The sequence below is a fragment of the Nyctibius grandis genome, unplaced genomic scaffold (assembly GCF_013368605.1).
Source record: "Nyctibius grandis isolate bNycGra1 unplaced genomic scaffold, bNycGra1.pri scaffold_115_arrow_ctg1, whole genome shotgun sequence".
In the NCBI taxonomy this organism is placed as follows: domain Eukaryota; kingdom Metazoa; phylum Chordata; class Aves; order Nyctibiiformes; family Nyctibiidae; genus Nyctibius; species Nyctibius grandis.
Window position 1 is genome coordinate 34,860 of NW_027167489.1, and position 16,365 is coordinate 51,224.

General features: G+C 49.1%; 1 pseudogene; it reads left to right on the forward strand.

Annotated features, from left to right (window-relative positions):
- The first annotated feature begins 274 nt into the window (after nt 1–274).
- LOC137677271 (olfactory receptor 14A16-like) lies at nt 275–1,327 on the forward strand (annotated as a pseudogene).
- Nucleotides 1,328–16,365: the final 15,038 nt, after the last annotated feature.

The following is a 16,365-nucleotide window of genomic DNA, read 5'->3' on the forward strand; positions in this document are numbered from 1 at the left end:
ACTTCTGCCCTCCCTGTTCCTTAGCTCTGGTGGTGCAGATGCTGACAGGCCATTAACAGCAGTTTCATAGGACAAAGTTGACCACCAGGACCGGTCCCTGCCCCGACCCACTTCTGCAGAGCGGGGCTGATGATCGAGAGCCCATGGGCAACTGCCCTGCTCTTCATTGCACACTCGGCCAGCACCAACCACGACTCCAGCCACAAAGCTGAAGGAAGGTCTCCTAGAAAAACAGAAGAATGTCTGTGTGTTACAGGGGGGGACACTGTGGGAAATGGCTTTGATTTTGCTTAGAGAAATCTCCCCTAACTTATCACTGTCTTTTTCTCCTATGACAGGTCCCCATGCCCAGCAGCAGTAGATGTCCAACAGCAGCTCCATCACCACGTTCCTCCTCCTGGCATTTGCAGACACACGGGAGCTGCAGCTCTTGCACTTCTGGCTCTTCCTGGCCATCTACCTGGCTGCCCTCCTGGGCAATGGCCTCATCATCACTGCCGTAGCCTGTGATCACCGCCTGCACACCCCCATGTACTTCTTCCTGCTCAACCTCTCCCTTCTCGACCTGGGCTCCATCTCCACCATTCTCCCCAAAGCCATGGTCAATTCCCTCTGGCACACCAGGGCTGTTTCATACCTGGGATGTGCTACTCAGCTCTTTTTTTTTCTCTTCTTGATCACAGCAGAGTATTGTCTTCTCACCATCATGGCCTATGACCGCTATGTGGCCATCTGCAAACCCCTGCACTACGGGACCCTCCTGGGAGGTAGAGTTTGTGTCCACATGGCAGCAGCTGCCTGGGCCAGTGCTTTTCTCAATTCTCTCCTTCACACTGCAAATACATTTTCACTACCTCTCTGCCAAGGCAATGCCCTGGACCAGTTCTTCTGTGAAATCCCCCACATCCTCAAGCTCTCCTGCTCACACTCCTACCTCAGGGAGGTTGGGCTTCTTGTGGTTAGTCTCTGTTTAGCATTTGGGTGTTTTGTTTTCATTGTGCTGTCCTATGTGCAGATCTTCAGGGCCGTCATGAGGATCCCCTCTCAGCAGGGACGGCACAAAGCCTTTTCCACGTGCCTCCCTCACCTGGCCGTGGTCTCCCTATTTATCAGCACTGGCACGTTTGCCTACCTGAAGCCCCCCTCCATATCCTCTCCATCCCTGAATCTGGTGATGGCAGTTCTGTACTCGGTGGTACCTCCAGCAGTGAACCCCCTCATCTACAGCATGAGGAACAAGGAAATCAAGGATGCCCTGTGGAAAGTGATAACTGGATGTTTTTCTGAAGCAATAGAACACTCATCATCTTCTGCAGAGCAGTTATAATGTTACTCATTACAGGCCCATCCTGTCTTCTTTTTTTTTTGTTTTTCTTGGTGGTGTTTTTTTACTTGTGATAATGTTGTCATCCCTTTTCTAATTCAATGTCTACTTTACTTTTCTGACCGAGTGGCTGTGGAAATGGAGAGATGTGCTCTATGTGTTTTTAAACAAAATAAAGGGCCCTTCAGTGACTTTTTTTTTCCTGAGATACTTCCTCAAAGGTCTTTTTGGAGCTGCAGGGACAGTTCCTGGGTGCATGGGTGGAGGGGAAAAATGTCTCAGCATGGCAGCACTGCCAGGGATCACCAGCATTTGATCTTCCAGAGTTATTCTCTTTCCACACTCTCTTATCCCTTGTGTTGGTGTAAGGCCTGAGTGCTCTGGCAGCTTGGTCACAGTTGTGCTGCATGGTAGTCCTGTGACCACAGGCAGGGACAGGCAATGGGCACCTTTGTGACATAGCTGGCCTCCATAACAGTCTTCCCATAAAGAAAGGTGATCTCCTCAGTGCAGTGCCTGAAGGCTTAGGTCTTCTTGCAAAGATTCTCGCAAGAACATGCCCAAGAAAGTGACCTGCAGATGAAAACAACAGTGTACAGCTAAAGAGTGTGGGTGTGCAGGGTTGGGGCACGCAGCAGTGTCCTCACAGCCAGACCTACTGTGAGACACCTGAAGGACCAGCAGAGCTGTGTCTGGTCTGTGCCGATGTTTGTTGGACACCGCAGGGAAGCTGCTCCAGGGCAATCATCATGGACTAGCCCCTCACAACCGCCATTCCCAGCACTGGCCTCTCACACCAGTTTGGAGAGGTTCTTTGTCCCTCCATGGAAGGACACCGAATAAGTAGGTCAAATGTCCATGTTTGCATAATACAGATGAGATGTAAGCATTCACATCATGTGCGTGAGGTGAGATGAACCCAAGTGAACACAAACAGCTCTTCCTTTGAGTTCCATGAAGGCCTGTGGGACAGACAGTGTGTCGAGGTCACTTCACATTGAGAATAACGTATCATGAGAAACCACCTGAATGCAGCCCTGGGATGTGCTTCCTTGAACCGAGGTCCCTCTGTCCATTTCTCATGATGTGGGGCATCTCATACGAGTGCAGAGCAGGAAGATAAACCACAGGGCTGTGGTGTCTCCCATCCTCTGGGAGTGTCAGCAGCAGCAGGCAAGGGAGACACTATGACTCCTGCCTCCTTGTGTAAAAGGGAAGGACTCATCTCTGAACATCCCTGGGTACATAAGGAGTCCATGAGGCCAGCTCAGATGTGGATGCCTGACAGAACCCTGACATTTCTGTGTGTGACTCCAGCAACAAACCCCACTGACCCAGTGAGATTCATCTCGTCTGCCTTGGACAGGCTCATTGCAAGTGCTCCCTGTCTGCTACATCACCCTTGCCTGTGATTCTGGGTTGTTTTCTCAAAAGTGCCAGAGCAATCACTGAGGTTCTGGGGTCCTTGAAAAGGCAGACATCAAACCCATGTTCAAGAAATGTAGGAATGAGTATTGGGAGAATTACAGGTTTGTCACCCTACCTCCGTCCCTGGGAAGGGGATGGGACATGTCCTCCTGCAGCCATTTCCAGGCACTTGAAGGACAAGAAAGGGATTGCTGAACCAAAATGGGCAGGGGAAAGAAAGGCATGTTGTGTGCATGGAGTTTTGCAAGGCCTCAGACATGGTGTCCCGTGGTGTCCTTTTAGGCATAGTGGTGCTTCTGGTCTGAAGAAGTGAACGCTGGGTGGGAAGTTGTCTGGACTGTCAAGCCCAAATATCATCAGGGATACAAAGTCCTCCTTGCAGTCAGTTACTAGTGGCATCCCTCAGTTTTCGTCACTTGGGCCAGCGCTGTTGAACATCTTTATTATCCCCTGTATGATGGGATGGAGCGCACTTTCAGCTGCTTTGTGGATGATGCAAAGCTGGGCGGAGGCCTTGAACAACCTCATCTGTTTAACCTTGCCTTGAGCAGAAGAGTGAGACAAGATGATGTTCAGGGCCCTCTTCAAACCTCAGTTATTCTGTGATTCAATGAATCGTTCCCTTGGAGAGGTTTTTGAAGACAGATGAGAGGTAAGAAGAAGAAAAAGAAAAGAGGCAGAAAAGGATATATAAAAGTTGTCAACATAAATACAGCAGTTCCTGTAAAGAATGTTTCTCCACTCAAACCATTAGTAGGAACTATATTGGACAAATTTGATAAAACAAGCAGACTTTTATCTGGTCAGGTCCTGGGCCATAGGAGGGTGAAGGATGGGTGTGGTATTATGTGGTCAGTTGTGTCTCAGAAACTCATAATCCAGTAGGAAGTGCATGGCTGTGAAGGAGACTGTGAGGTCAGTTCTGTCTCTGGAGGTGACAGGCCAGCAGCAGGAACATGGCTGGGAAAGTACCTCTGCCAAAGTGCCCCATAGGCCCTATCCAGGAAGAGGGCTTGCATATGGGTTGTCATGTCCATTCTGCCTGAGTACATGATGGGACAGCAGCAGGCTCATGGTTGTGTCTATCCGAGAAGCTGAAAGGCCAGCAGCAGTCATGTGATTTAGAAGATGATGGTGAGGTTACTTGTCTGTGGTCAGGTGAAAGACCACAGTAAGGCTAAGAAGTTGGGTTCCCTGCTTGAAGGGCAGTTTCTGAGATGGTAGAGCTTTCCTTGGTGGTAGGAAAAAGCGAGAGAGAGGAAAAATGTCACAAAGTGCAACTTGGAAAGTCAAGACTGGGTATTAGGAGGAAGAAATGTCACTCAAAGTGTAGTGCTGTGGTGCAAGAGGTCACCCAGAGGGAGTCTGGATCAGCCCATGGCTTTGTGTTTCAAAGAACAGACAATGAGGGTGGAGACACATGAGTGAAGATATGGAAATGGTAGGTTGAGAGCAAGATGGGGAAATGAGATCGGTGCCTACAGCCTGCAGGGCAAGAGGGGCAGGTGTAGGACCATGTAGAACAGCCTGTGATGGAGATGGCCAAGGGTGCCGGCAAGGCTGGAAGGCACCAAGTTGTGTGGTGCAGTCAACACGCTGGAGGGAAGGGATGGCATCCAGAGCGACCTTGACAGGCTTGAGTGCTGGGCGTGGGAATACCGCAAGAAGTTCAATGAAGCCAAACGCAAGGTCCTTCACGTGGAGTGAGGCAATCCCAAGCACATATACAGGCTGGGTGGAGAATGGATTGGGAGCAGCCCTGAGGAGAAGGACTTGGGGTTGGTGGTTGACGAGAAGCTCAACATTAGCTGGCAGTGTGCACTTGCAGCCCAGAAGGACAACTGTACCCTGGGCTGCATCAAAAGCAGCGTGGCCAGCAGGTTGAGGGAGGTGATTCTGCCCTTCTACTCCTCTCTCTTGAGACCACACCTGGAATACTGTGTCCGTCTCTGGGGCCCCCAACAGAAGAAGGACATGGAATTGTTGGAATGAGTCCAGAGGAGACCACGAAGATGCTCAGAGGGCTGGAGCACCTCTGTTATGAAGACAGGCTGAGAGTGTTGGGGCTCTTCAGCCTGGAGAAGAGAAGGCTCCGGGGAGACCTCATATCAGCCTTCCAGTGCCTGAACGGGGCCTACAGGAAAGCTGGAGAGGGGCTTTTTACAAGGGCATGTAGTGACAGGATGAGGGGGAACGGTTTTAAACTGAAAGAGGGGAGATTGAGATTAGGTATTAGGAAGAAATACTTTACTGTGAGGGTAGTGAGACAGTGGAACAGGTTGCCCAGAGAAGTTGTGGACGCCCCCTCCCTGGCAGTGTTCAAGGCCAGGTTGGATGAGTCTTTGAGCAACCTGGTCTAGAAGAAGGTGTCCCTGCCCATGACGGGGCATTGGAACTAGATGATCCTTAACGTCCCTTCCAACCAAAGCCATTCTATGATTCTATGAATTTCTGTCCATTTCTTCTTGTGTGTAGGGACGACTGGTGCTGGCACTGGTTGCTTCTATGGTTCAGATGTATCACCCATTGCCAGGGTCTGAGTAGCCGCAGTGCCTATCACAGGGTTTTGAGTAGCCACAGCCACAGGGGTTGGGCAGCTGCATTGCCTGCCACAGGGGTCTAAGTAGCTGCAGTGACTGTCGCCAGGGTCTGTGTGGGCGTTGATCTCCTGATAGTAGTCTTAGATAGTTGTTTATCATTAAATAAGACCTGAATCCCATTGAGGAACATGCTGGTTCCATGCAGTAGGAACTCGCTGGTTTCAGCATCCCAAGGATATTCAAAATTTTCAGAATTCGCAAACACTGTTGTAATTAGCCTGGCAGAGCAGGGGAAGCCGTGGGAAGATGTCTCTGCCGTAAGTCGGCTCCCCGGCGAGAAAAGATAAAAAGTGTAATTATTAACGGTCTGCAGGAGATGGCAGCCGAAGTATGGAGATGGCGGCACTGCTGGCTACAGGTACAGGATGAGTCTCACTCTCGGTGTTACACAGCACAACCGAAGGGAACCTTTGAGCCAGGTTCCAGAGCTGATAACCAGCACAACAGGGAGCAAGTCAGGTGTTACATCCCACAGCTACAACAACAACTTAGGGAGCAAATAAATCAACAATGTGACCAGTGACAATTAAACAATACAATGAGTACTTACAACAAATCTGTTTTAACAGACTGATGAGATCTGTTGTTATCTCAACCATTTGTGCTCCATGTTAGGCACCAAAAAGGGACTGTCGTGGTTTAAACCCAGCTGACAGCTAAGCACCACTCAGCCACTCACTAACTCCTCCCCCCGCCTTGGTGGGATGGGGAGGAAAAGTGCAAAAAGAAAGTAAAACTTGTGGGTGGAGATAAAGACAGTTTAATAGAACAAAATAGAAGAGAATAATAACAACAATAATAATCATAGAATTACAGAATCGTAGGATGGTTGCTGTTGGAAAGGACCTTTAAGATCGAGTCCAGCTGTTACCCTAACACCACCACGTCCACCACTAAACCATATCGCTAAGCTCCACATCTACATGTCTTTTAAATACCTCCAGGGATGGTGACTCCACCACTTCCCTGGGCAGCCTGTTCCAATGCTTTATAACCCTTTCAGTGAAGAAATTTTTCCTGACTTCCAATCTAAACCTCCCCTGGTGCAACATGAGGACGTTTCATCTCATCCTATCTCTTGTTACTTGGGAGAAGAGATCAACACCCACCTTGCTTACAACCTCCTTTCAGGTATTGTAGAGAGTGATAAGGTCTCCCCTTATCCTCCTTTTCTCCTGGCTAAACACTCCCAGTTCCCTCAGCCGCTCCTCATAAGACTTGTGCTTCAGACCCTTCACCAGCTTCGTTGCCCCTCTTTGGATTTGCTCCAGCACCTCAATGTCTTTCTTGTAGTGAGGGGCCCAAAACTGAACACAGCATTCGAGGTGTGGCCTCACCAGTGCCAAGTACATAGGGACGATCACTGTCCTAGTCCTGCTGGCCACATTATTGCCAACACAAGCCAGGATGCTGTTGGCCTTCTTGGCCACCTGGGCACACTGCTGGCTCATATTCAGCTGGCCATCGACCAACACTCCCTGGTTCTTTTCCACCAGGCAGCTTTCCAGCCTCTCTTCCCCAAGCTTGTAGCAGTGTATGGGGTTGTTGTGCCCCAAGTGCAGGACCCGACACTGAGCCTTGTTGAACCTCAGTACAGTTGTCCTCAGCCCATCGATCCAGCCTGCCCATATCCCCCTGCAGAGCCTTCCTACCCTCAAGCAGATCAACAGTCCCGCCCAAGGTAGTGTCATCTGCGAACTTACTGAGGGTGTACTCGATCCCCTCATCGAGATCATTGATAAAGATATTAAAGAGAACTGGCCCCAATACTGAGCCCTGGGGAACACCACTTGTGACCGGCCACTGGCTGGATTTAACTCCATTCACCACAATTCTTTGGGCCTGTCTCATGGTTTAAAGCTGGGCTGGCTATTAAACCTCTCTGTTAACCCTCCTCCTCCCCCCTCACCTGAAAGGAAAGGGAAAAGGGAGAGAGACTTATGGGTTGGAAAGTTAAAACAGTTTTAATAAACTATAATAATGAAAAAGAGTATAATAATAATAGAAATAATCAAATATATACAAATATATACAAAACCAAGATCAAGAGCTTAGAAATCCTCCTCAGGCAGAGCTGCTCCCCCAGCACAGGCAGAGGGGAAAATGCAGTAGCTCCCCCTACCATCACACCTGCAGGCTTTTAACTGGAGAATTGGCAAAGCTGGTACCAATCAGTGGGAGACAGAAGGACCCCTCCCTCCTGGGCCCCACCTCCAGGAGGCAGTGGGTTAGTGATAAATAGGAAAGTGAGAATGACATGTATGGGATGGAGTACCTTGTTGGTCAATCTTGGGTCACCTGCCCTGTCTGCTCCTCCCTGCAGGTGCGACCCCCCTTAGGCTCTTCACTCGTAAGCAGTGAGGAATTTAGCAGTGACCTTGGTTTCTCTAAGACTAATTGGCCTGGTTTGGGCCAAACCAGGACAGCCTGACCATCCAGCCAGTCTTTTGCCCAATGAAGTGTACACTCCAGGAGAGTGCTGTGGGAAGCTCTGTTAAAGGTTTTACTAAAGTCTAGGTACACAACATCCACAGCCTTTCCCTCATCCAGTAAGCGGGTCACCTTGTCATAGAAGGAAATTAGGCTAGTCAAGCAGGACCTGCCTTTCATAAACCCATGCTGACTGGGCCTGATCGCCTGGTTGTCCTGTATGTGTCATGTAATGGCACTCAAGATGATCTGCTCCATAACTTTCCCTGGCACCGAGGTCAGACTCACAGGCCTGTAGTTCCCTGGATCCTCCTTCTGGCCCTTTTTGTAGATGGGCATCACATTTGTTAATTTCCAGTCACCTGGGACCTCCCCGGTTAGCCAGGACTGCTGATAAATGATGGAAAGTGGCTTGGTGAGCACTTCTGCTGGGTCTCGCAGTACCCTTGGGTGGATCCCATCCAGCCCCATAGACTTGTATGTGTTTAAGTGGCGTAGCAGGTCATTCATCATTTCCCCATGGATTATGGGGCCTTCACTCTGCTCCCTGTCCCTGTACTCCATCTCACGAGGCTGGGTACCCAGAGAACAACTGGCCTTACTACTAAAGACTGAGGCAAAGAAGGCATTAAGCACCTCAGCCTTTTGCTTATCCTTTTTCGCTATGTTCCCCCCCTCCATCCAATAAAGGATGGAGATTCTCCTTGGCCATCCTCTTGCTGGTCATTTATTTATAGAAACATTTTTTATTGCCTTTAACAGCAGTGGCCAGATTAAGTTCTGCTTGGGCTTTGGCTCTTCTAATTTTTTTCCCTTCACAGCATCCTGAAATCCTTGTAGTCCTCCTGAGTGGCCTGCCCTTCTTCCAAAGCACGTAAACTCTCCTTTTTTTCTGAGTTCCAGCCAAAGCTCTCTGTTCAGCCAGGCTGCTCTTCTTCCCCGCCAGCACATTTTCCAGCACATGGGCGCGGCCTGCTCCTGTATCTTTAATATTTCTTTCTTGAAGAGTGTTCAGCCTTCCTGGACCCCTTTGCCCTTCAGGACTGCCTCACAAGGGACTCTGTCAACCAGGCTCCTAAACAGGCTGAAGTCTACCCTCTGGAAGTCCAAGTTAGCAGTTCTGCTGACCCCCTTCCTTACTTCTCCAAGAATAGAAAACTATAATTTCGTGATCACTATGCCAAAGATGGCCTCCAGCCATCCTTGTTGGTTGAAGGACCTGACAAGTCCTTCTCTGTTCACAAACAAGAGGTCCAGCAGGGTGCCTTCTCTAGTTGGCTCACTCACCAGCTGTGTCACGAACTTATCTTCCATGCACTCCAGGAGATGATGATAATAATACTAAAAGAATACACAAAACAATTGATGGACAGCACATTTGCTCAGCACCCACAGACCAATGCTCAGCTACTTCCCAAGCAGTGATCTCCCCTAGACAACTGCCCCCACTTTATATACTGAACATGACGTCCTATGGTATGGAATATCCCTTTGGTCAGTTTGGGTCAGCTGTGCTGGCTGTGCTCCCCTCACAGATTCTTGTGCGCCTCCTCACCCAGCAGAGCGTGGGAAACTGAAAAGTCCTCGACTCAGTATAAGCATTACTTAGCAACAACTAAAACATCAGTGTGTTATCAACATCCTTCTCATCCTAAATCCAAAGCACTATGCCAAGTGCTAGGAAGAAAATTAACTCTATCTCAGCCCAAACCAGGACATCCTCAAAGCCCTTTTTCTCCCATGCTCTAATCCCCTCATCTTTAATATTCTCCTAACCCTAAATTAAGCTGTTTAGCTCCTTGGGACAGCAGGGGGATTGTGAGGTCCCAGAGCAGTCACATGCCATTGCAAGAGGAATGTGAGGTTACATGCATCTGATCAGCTTGTAGGCCACAAGGAGGAGATGGATGGGAATGCTATGGTGAGGTCAGTTGTGCCTCAGGATCTCATGGGCCAGCAGGAGCCACAAGGCTGTGAAGGTGGCTGTGAGGTCACTGCTGTCTCTGGAATTGATAGGTGAGCAGCATGAACATGACTGGGAAAGGGCCTGTGAGGTCACAGTATCACAGAATCACAGAATGTTAGGGATTGGAAGGGACCTCGACAGATCATCTAGTCCAATCCCCCTGCCGGAGCAGGATTACCTAGACCATATCACACAGGAACGCGTCCAGGCAGGTTTTGAATGTCTCCAGAGAAGGAGACTCCACAACCTCTCTGGGCAGCCTGTTCCAGTGTTCAGTCCCCCTCACCATAAAGAAGTTTTTCCTCATATTTATGTGGAACCTCCTGTGTTCCAGCTTGTACCCATTGCCCCTTGTCCTGTCAAGGGATGTCACTGAGAAGAGCCTGGCTCCATCCTCATGACACTTGCCCTTTACATAGTTATAAACATTAATGAGGTCACCCCTCAGTCTCCTCTTCTCCAAGCTAAAGAGACCCAGCTCCCTCAGCCTCTCCTCATAAGGGAGATGTTCCACTCCCTTAATCATCTTGGTGGCTCTGCGCTGGACTCTCTCTAGCAGTTCCCTGTCCTCCTTGAACTGAGGGGCACAGAACTGGACACAATATTCCAGATGCGGCCTCACCAGGGCAGAGTAGAGGGGGAGGAGAACCTCTCTCGACCTGCTAACCACACCCCTTCTAATACACACCAGGATGCCATTGGCCTTCTTGGCCACAAGGGCACACTGCTGGCTCATGGTCATCCTGTTGTCCACTAGGACCCCCAGGTCCCTTTCCCCTACGCTGCTCTCCAACAGGTCTGTCCCCAACTTGTACTGGTACATGGGGTTGTTCTTGCCCAGATGCAGGATTCTACACTTGCCCTTGTTATATTTCATTAAATTTCTCCCCACCCAACTCTCCAGCCTGTCTAGGTCTCTCTGAATGGCTGTGCAGCCTTCCGTTGTGTCAGCCACTCCTCCCAGTTTGGTGTCATCAGTTTGGTGTCATCAGGTCACTTCTTTCTGAAGCAGCTGATAGGTCAGCCCTTGACTCATGGCTGGGATATGGGCTTTTAGGCTCACCTCTGCCAGTGTCTCTGACAGGGCAGCAGAAGGCACCTGGTTGGTACGTTGATTGTGGGAATCCCTTTCGCTGGGTACCTGGCAGGCCCATCCAGGAAGAGGGCTTGGATATGGGCTGTCACATCCTTTCCTCCTGAGTACCTGATGGGACAGCAGCACGCACACGATTTGGTTGTGTTTATCCGAGAAACTGAAAGGGCAGCAGCAGGCACGTGGCTTGGAAGATCATGGTGAGGTTACATCTGTCTGGTCAGCTCATGCAGCAAGTCTTGCAGATCCCATCTGTAGAAGGGTTATCCCATTTTTCTCCTGTGATCATGTTTTCTTGGAAGGAAAAATATTCAAGTCATAGTTTCTGCTGCCCCCAAAAAAACTGTTCACATGTGAAATTCTTGAGGCAGTTTTAGATAAAGGGAAGGACATGCAGTTGGGCTGATCACTGGTACTGAGTGGGAGCTTCCTACAGACATTTCATTACAATCAGATTTATCCTGCAACCCAGCAATACGATCTCCGCAACAGAGCCTGAAGGCCAAGCTGTACGTAGAGCACAGCACAGCACAGGCCTGAGTCTACTCAGGTTTACTGTTACATGGATCACTGACTCCTTGACTACAATGGTCTTTGGGTCAGGATCACTGAACTGCCCGAAGAAGGCTGGGAAGAGGATGAGGTGTCTCTAGGCAGCTGGAGAAAGGGACACAATTTTAGGCCCTGATAATCACTGGGGACTTTGAAGACCATGGACCTCTGCTAAAAGAACTCAGAGGGTAGGGGGAAGGTGATCCCTGCTCCAACATGGTAAGAATGATCTCCTGGATCTGGTTTTCACAAGGAGACAAGGCAGGACTGGTGGAAGATGTGGAGGGCAGATTTGGCTGCAGTGTGAGTGAAGTGGTATAGGAGAAAACCCTGAGGGCAGTGAGCAAGACAAATTGTAGCAGGGCTGAGTAGAGAGGAAGGATGACCTCCACCAACCCCTCAGCCCAGGATGCTGTTGTTCACCTTTGCTGCAAAGGTGCAAAGTGAGGAGAGGAAAACCCTTTGGGGAAACCGAATCACAGCCTTCCCACAGCTTCCTGGATATCAGCAAGGAAATGGAGCCAGGCTCTTCCCTGTTGTGCATGGTGGGAGGATGAGGGCCAATGGGCATCAGCTGCAACAAGGGAGGAAAAACTTGCTCCTCATCAAGATGGTCAAGCACTGGAGCAGATTTCCCAGAGACTTTGTGTTATCTAAATCCTTGGAGTTTTTCAAGCCCAAAATGAATAAAGTCCCGAGCAAATTGCTCTGACCCCATAGCTGACCCTGCTGAGAAAAAGGAGAGCGGCCTAAAGACCCTCTGATGTCCCTTCCAGCATGAATGATTCTGCATTTCCATCTGCAACTGATCTTTCTTTTACGATGGGAGGGAAAGCACTCAGGTTCCCAGTGACCTTTGATGTCAGACAGAGAGAAGTTTTGTCACGTGATCTGTGACTTTCTTGTCCCACTCCAGGCATTGCACCTCACATGCAGGGCTGCTTGGCACGTAACCACCAAACAGCCCTGATCATTTCCTTTGCTTCACCTTTTCCTTCTTTTTATCTTCTTTTCCCACTTACAATTTCTACCCGTTGACCATCCTTGTACCCTCCTATGAAAACAGGTCACCTCTCTTTTCTCTTTCCTCCCTGACCCTTGTTTGGCTTCCTTGTACATTCATTTGGGGTTTCTGAGCTTGTCACCATGGCAATTCTCACCTTGGTCAGTAGTTCCATTAAGCTAGTACCTCTTTCTATTATCTGGAGTGTCCTGCAATTCCTCATGCTGTTATCTAATCAGAGGCACCACAACTTTGGTGGGCCATCTGCACACACACATTAACAGCTGTCAAAACAGAGCTTCACTCCAGGGGACCTTGAGAAACTTTGGGATTTGGCAAGAGGAGCCTCAGAAAGTTTTACAAGGAGAAGTTGCAAGTCCTTTATTGGGGGCAGAATAACCCCAGACATGAGGGCAGGCTGGGACCTGAACAGCTCAGGAGTGACCCTGAGGAGAAGGGCCTGGGCGTTACAAGGGATGCCATAGCAGTGAGTGGTGCGTGCTCACAGGTAATAACGCCAACTGCACACAAGGCTGCATTGGGAGGAGTGTGACCACCCAGACAACAGAGTTATCATCCCTCTTGACTCAGCACTGGTGTGATGATATCTGGACTAGTGTGTCTGGTTGTGAGGCTCCCAGGTCTGGAGGAATGGGGAGGAACTGAAGAGGTTCTAGATGAGACCTGTCAGGATGGGATTTGGAGCCCCTGAGGAGAGGCTGAGGGCCCTGAGCTTCTTTAGCCTGGTGAAGTGGAGGCTCAGGGCACTACAGTATTAGCCTGCACCACCTTGAAGGGTGGTTTCAGAGATGATGGAGCTTTTCTTAGCAGTGGGAAGAGAAGGAAAACTCAAGAAAGTGCAGCTTGGAAGGTTCAGACTGGAGGAGACGAAAAGGAAATCCCACTCAAAGGGTAACCTGGTGTTGCAAGAGGTCACCAAGAGGGAGTCTGGATCAGCCCAGACTTTGTGTTTCAAGGAACAGGCAGCGAGAATAGAGAGACACCACTGAAGGTATAGAAATGCTGGAGTGAGAGCTAGGTGGGAAAGCAAGATGGGTGTCTGCAGCCTGAAGGGAAAGAGGTGCAGGCATGGGACAGTGTAGGACAGCCTGCAGGAGAGATGGCCAAGGGCTCTGGCCAGAATAAAAGGCTCAAGAGGACAGAGGGCTTTGTCCCTTTGGCCATGGCAGTTGCCTCTACCATTGAGGCCTACCAGGAGAAATTTTCTTTTGAGGGTCTGGGTTTTGTTCCTCTTGCTTGGAGAGACCAGTCAGTGTCACAGAATTTTCCTACCATTGTCATTTCTCACCCTCACATCTCACTGCCCCCAGGAAGAGCCTTGAGACACGTGTGAGGGACAGAAGCTGCCTTCCCAGGGCCTGGAGGGTCAGGCCTTCGCCTTCCTCCTTCATCAAACAAACCAAAGGGTTTTCTCAGCATTACAGCCACCTGCACAGGGCCTTTGCCTACCTGCAATCACAGCCTCCAATTATCTGCTCTAACGAGTCCTTGGGGAGGCTTTGTCAGTAATGGCCCCCAGTGGGGCCCATTAATACTTCCAGGTACTTTGAGTTTTGCTTCTGACTTCTTGAGCAGTTTCTTCAATCTTCTCTCAGTACCTGAGGTTCAGGGACTCAGCACCAAATACACCAAGGGGTTCGTTAAAATACAGAAAGCCCTAAGGAGCTGTCTCTTCCTCTAATTTTCTTCAAGTCTTCAAGACTTGTACAGCTGATTAGAGAGGTTTCACAGTGTAGTTAAGGAGGAAGATTTCAAAGTGCAGCTAATAAAAATGAGGGGTTTTTTTTATTTTAAATGATATTTTCTATTACTTTTCAGTTTAAAGAAGAGGTGATAGAAGCATTCTCCTAGCAGCTAGGAAAACAGTCCCTTGAGGTCTGACACTGTGTGGACAACTTTGCTCCTCACTTCCCCAACCTCACCATTTCCGTCGTTGGCCACCTGGGACTTAGGTCACTGTTCCTTACATCAGGCTTCTCCACCGAAGTTTGCAGCTGGATGTTACAGCTCCATTGCACCATCTCCCACCTGCTCACCTTTGAGAATTGGCTGCACACAGGCACAGAAGAATTTTTCTTATTTGCATGAAAAGAAAACTACTGCGTGATAGGTTTTCATAAACAATAAACCAGACTCTGTAACCATATGCTGAGTACAAGATGCCTCTAATGAGGTCACCTTTCTACAAGGGATAATCTTATGAGAAATGTTTTAGATAGAGAGATAACAAAAGATAGATATAAACACAATCAAAGAGCTGGCTAAGGAGACAATTAGACTGCTGAAAGACAGGAAATCTCTTAACTACCTGAAGCTCAAAACAGCAGCAGCTGGCAAGTTGAGAGGAACCTGAAGGAACAACTCATAGAATCATAGAAGATCTGAAATTGGTTAAACAGGACTTTTTGAACCCATGTTAACTGTCCCTGATGATTACATTCTCCTCTAAATGCCTTTCAATAGCACCAAGAATCATCAAATCATACAATATCGCGTGTTGGAAGGGACCCATAAGGATCATCGAGTCCAGATCCCTGCTCCTCACAGGACTTCCTAAAACTAAGCCATATGACTAAGGTCATCGTCCAGATGCTCCTTGAACTCTGACAGGCTTGGTGCCATGATTACTTCTCTGGGGAGCCTGTTGCAGTGACCTACCACCCTCTCACTGAAGAACCTTTTCCTAACGTCCAATCTGAAGTTCCTCTAACACAGCCTCATTCCATTTCCTCGTGTCCCATTCCTGGTTGCCAGAGAGAAGAGATCAGCACCTCCCCCTCCGCTGCACCCTTTGAGGAATTTATAGACTGCATTGAGGTCACCCTTCAGCCTTCACTTCTCCCAGCTGAAAAAAAACAGTGACCTCAGCCACTCTTCTTAAGTCTTGCCCTCGAGGCCTTTCACCATCTTGGTAACCCTCCTCTGGACACACTCTCATAGTTTGATGTCCTTCTTCTATTGAGGTGTCCAAAACTGCACACAGTACTCGAGGTGGGGCTGCGCCAGTGCAGCATAGAGTTGGACAATCACCTCCTGCGACTGACTAGTGTTGCTGTGCTTGATGCACTCTAGGATGTGGTTGGCCCTTTTGGCTGCCAGGGCACACTCTTGGCTTGTATTCAACTTGCCATCAACCCAAACCTGCAGATCTCCTTCTGCGGGGATGCTCTCCAGCTTCTCGTCCCACAGTTTGTACGTATATCCAAAATTACCCCCTTGCAGGTGGAGAATTGGGCACTTGCTCTTATTACATTCCATTACGGTTGGTGTTTGCCCATCTCTTTAGTCTATCCACACCTCTCTGTATGGACTCTCTACACTCACGGGAGTCCACAGCTCCTCCTAGTTTAGCATTGTCAGAAAACTTAATGTACATTCGATTCCTGCGTCCAGATCTTTTATAAAACTGTAAAGAGCACATGCCCTAAAACTGAGCCCTGGGGAACCCCACTAGTGACTGGCCGCCAGCCTGATATAACCCCAGTTACAACAACCCTTTGAACCCAACCTGTCAGCCAATTTTTCCCCCAGCGTATGATGGACTTGTCTGGCTGTGGGCTGGACATTTTATCCAGAAGGATACTGTGAGAGGCAGTATCAAAAGCTTTCCTAAAATCCCCAAACACCACATCTACGGGCTTCCCTTGCTCAACTAAAAGGGTGACCTTGTCATAAAAGGAAATTAAGTTGCTTAAGCAGGACTTTCCCCTCATGAAACTATGCTGCCTATGATGAATGACTGTGTCCCGTTCTGGGCTCCCCAGTACAAGAGAGAGATGGAGCAACTGGAGATAGTCCAGCGAAGGGCCACAAAGGGAATCTCTTGTATGAGGGTAGGTTGAGAGAAATGGGACTGTCAGTCTGGGGAAGAAAAAACGCTTTGTGGCTGTATCTACTCCAGTGTAGGTGTAACCACAGGCCACAGTCCTTCAGAGGTGCACCTGCTCC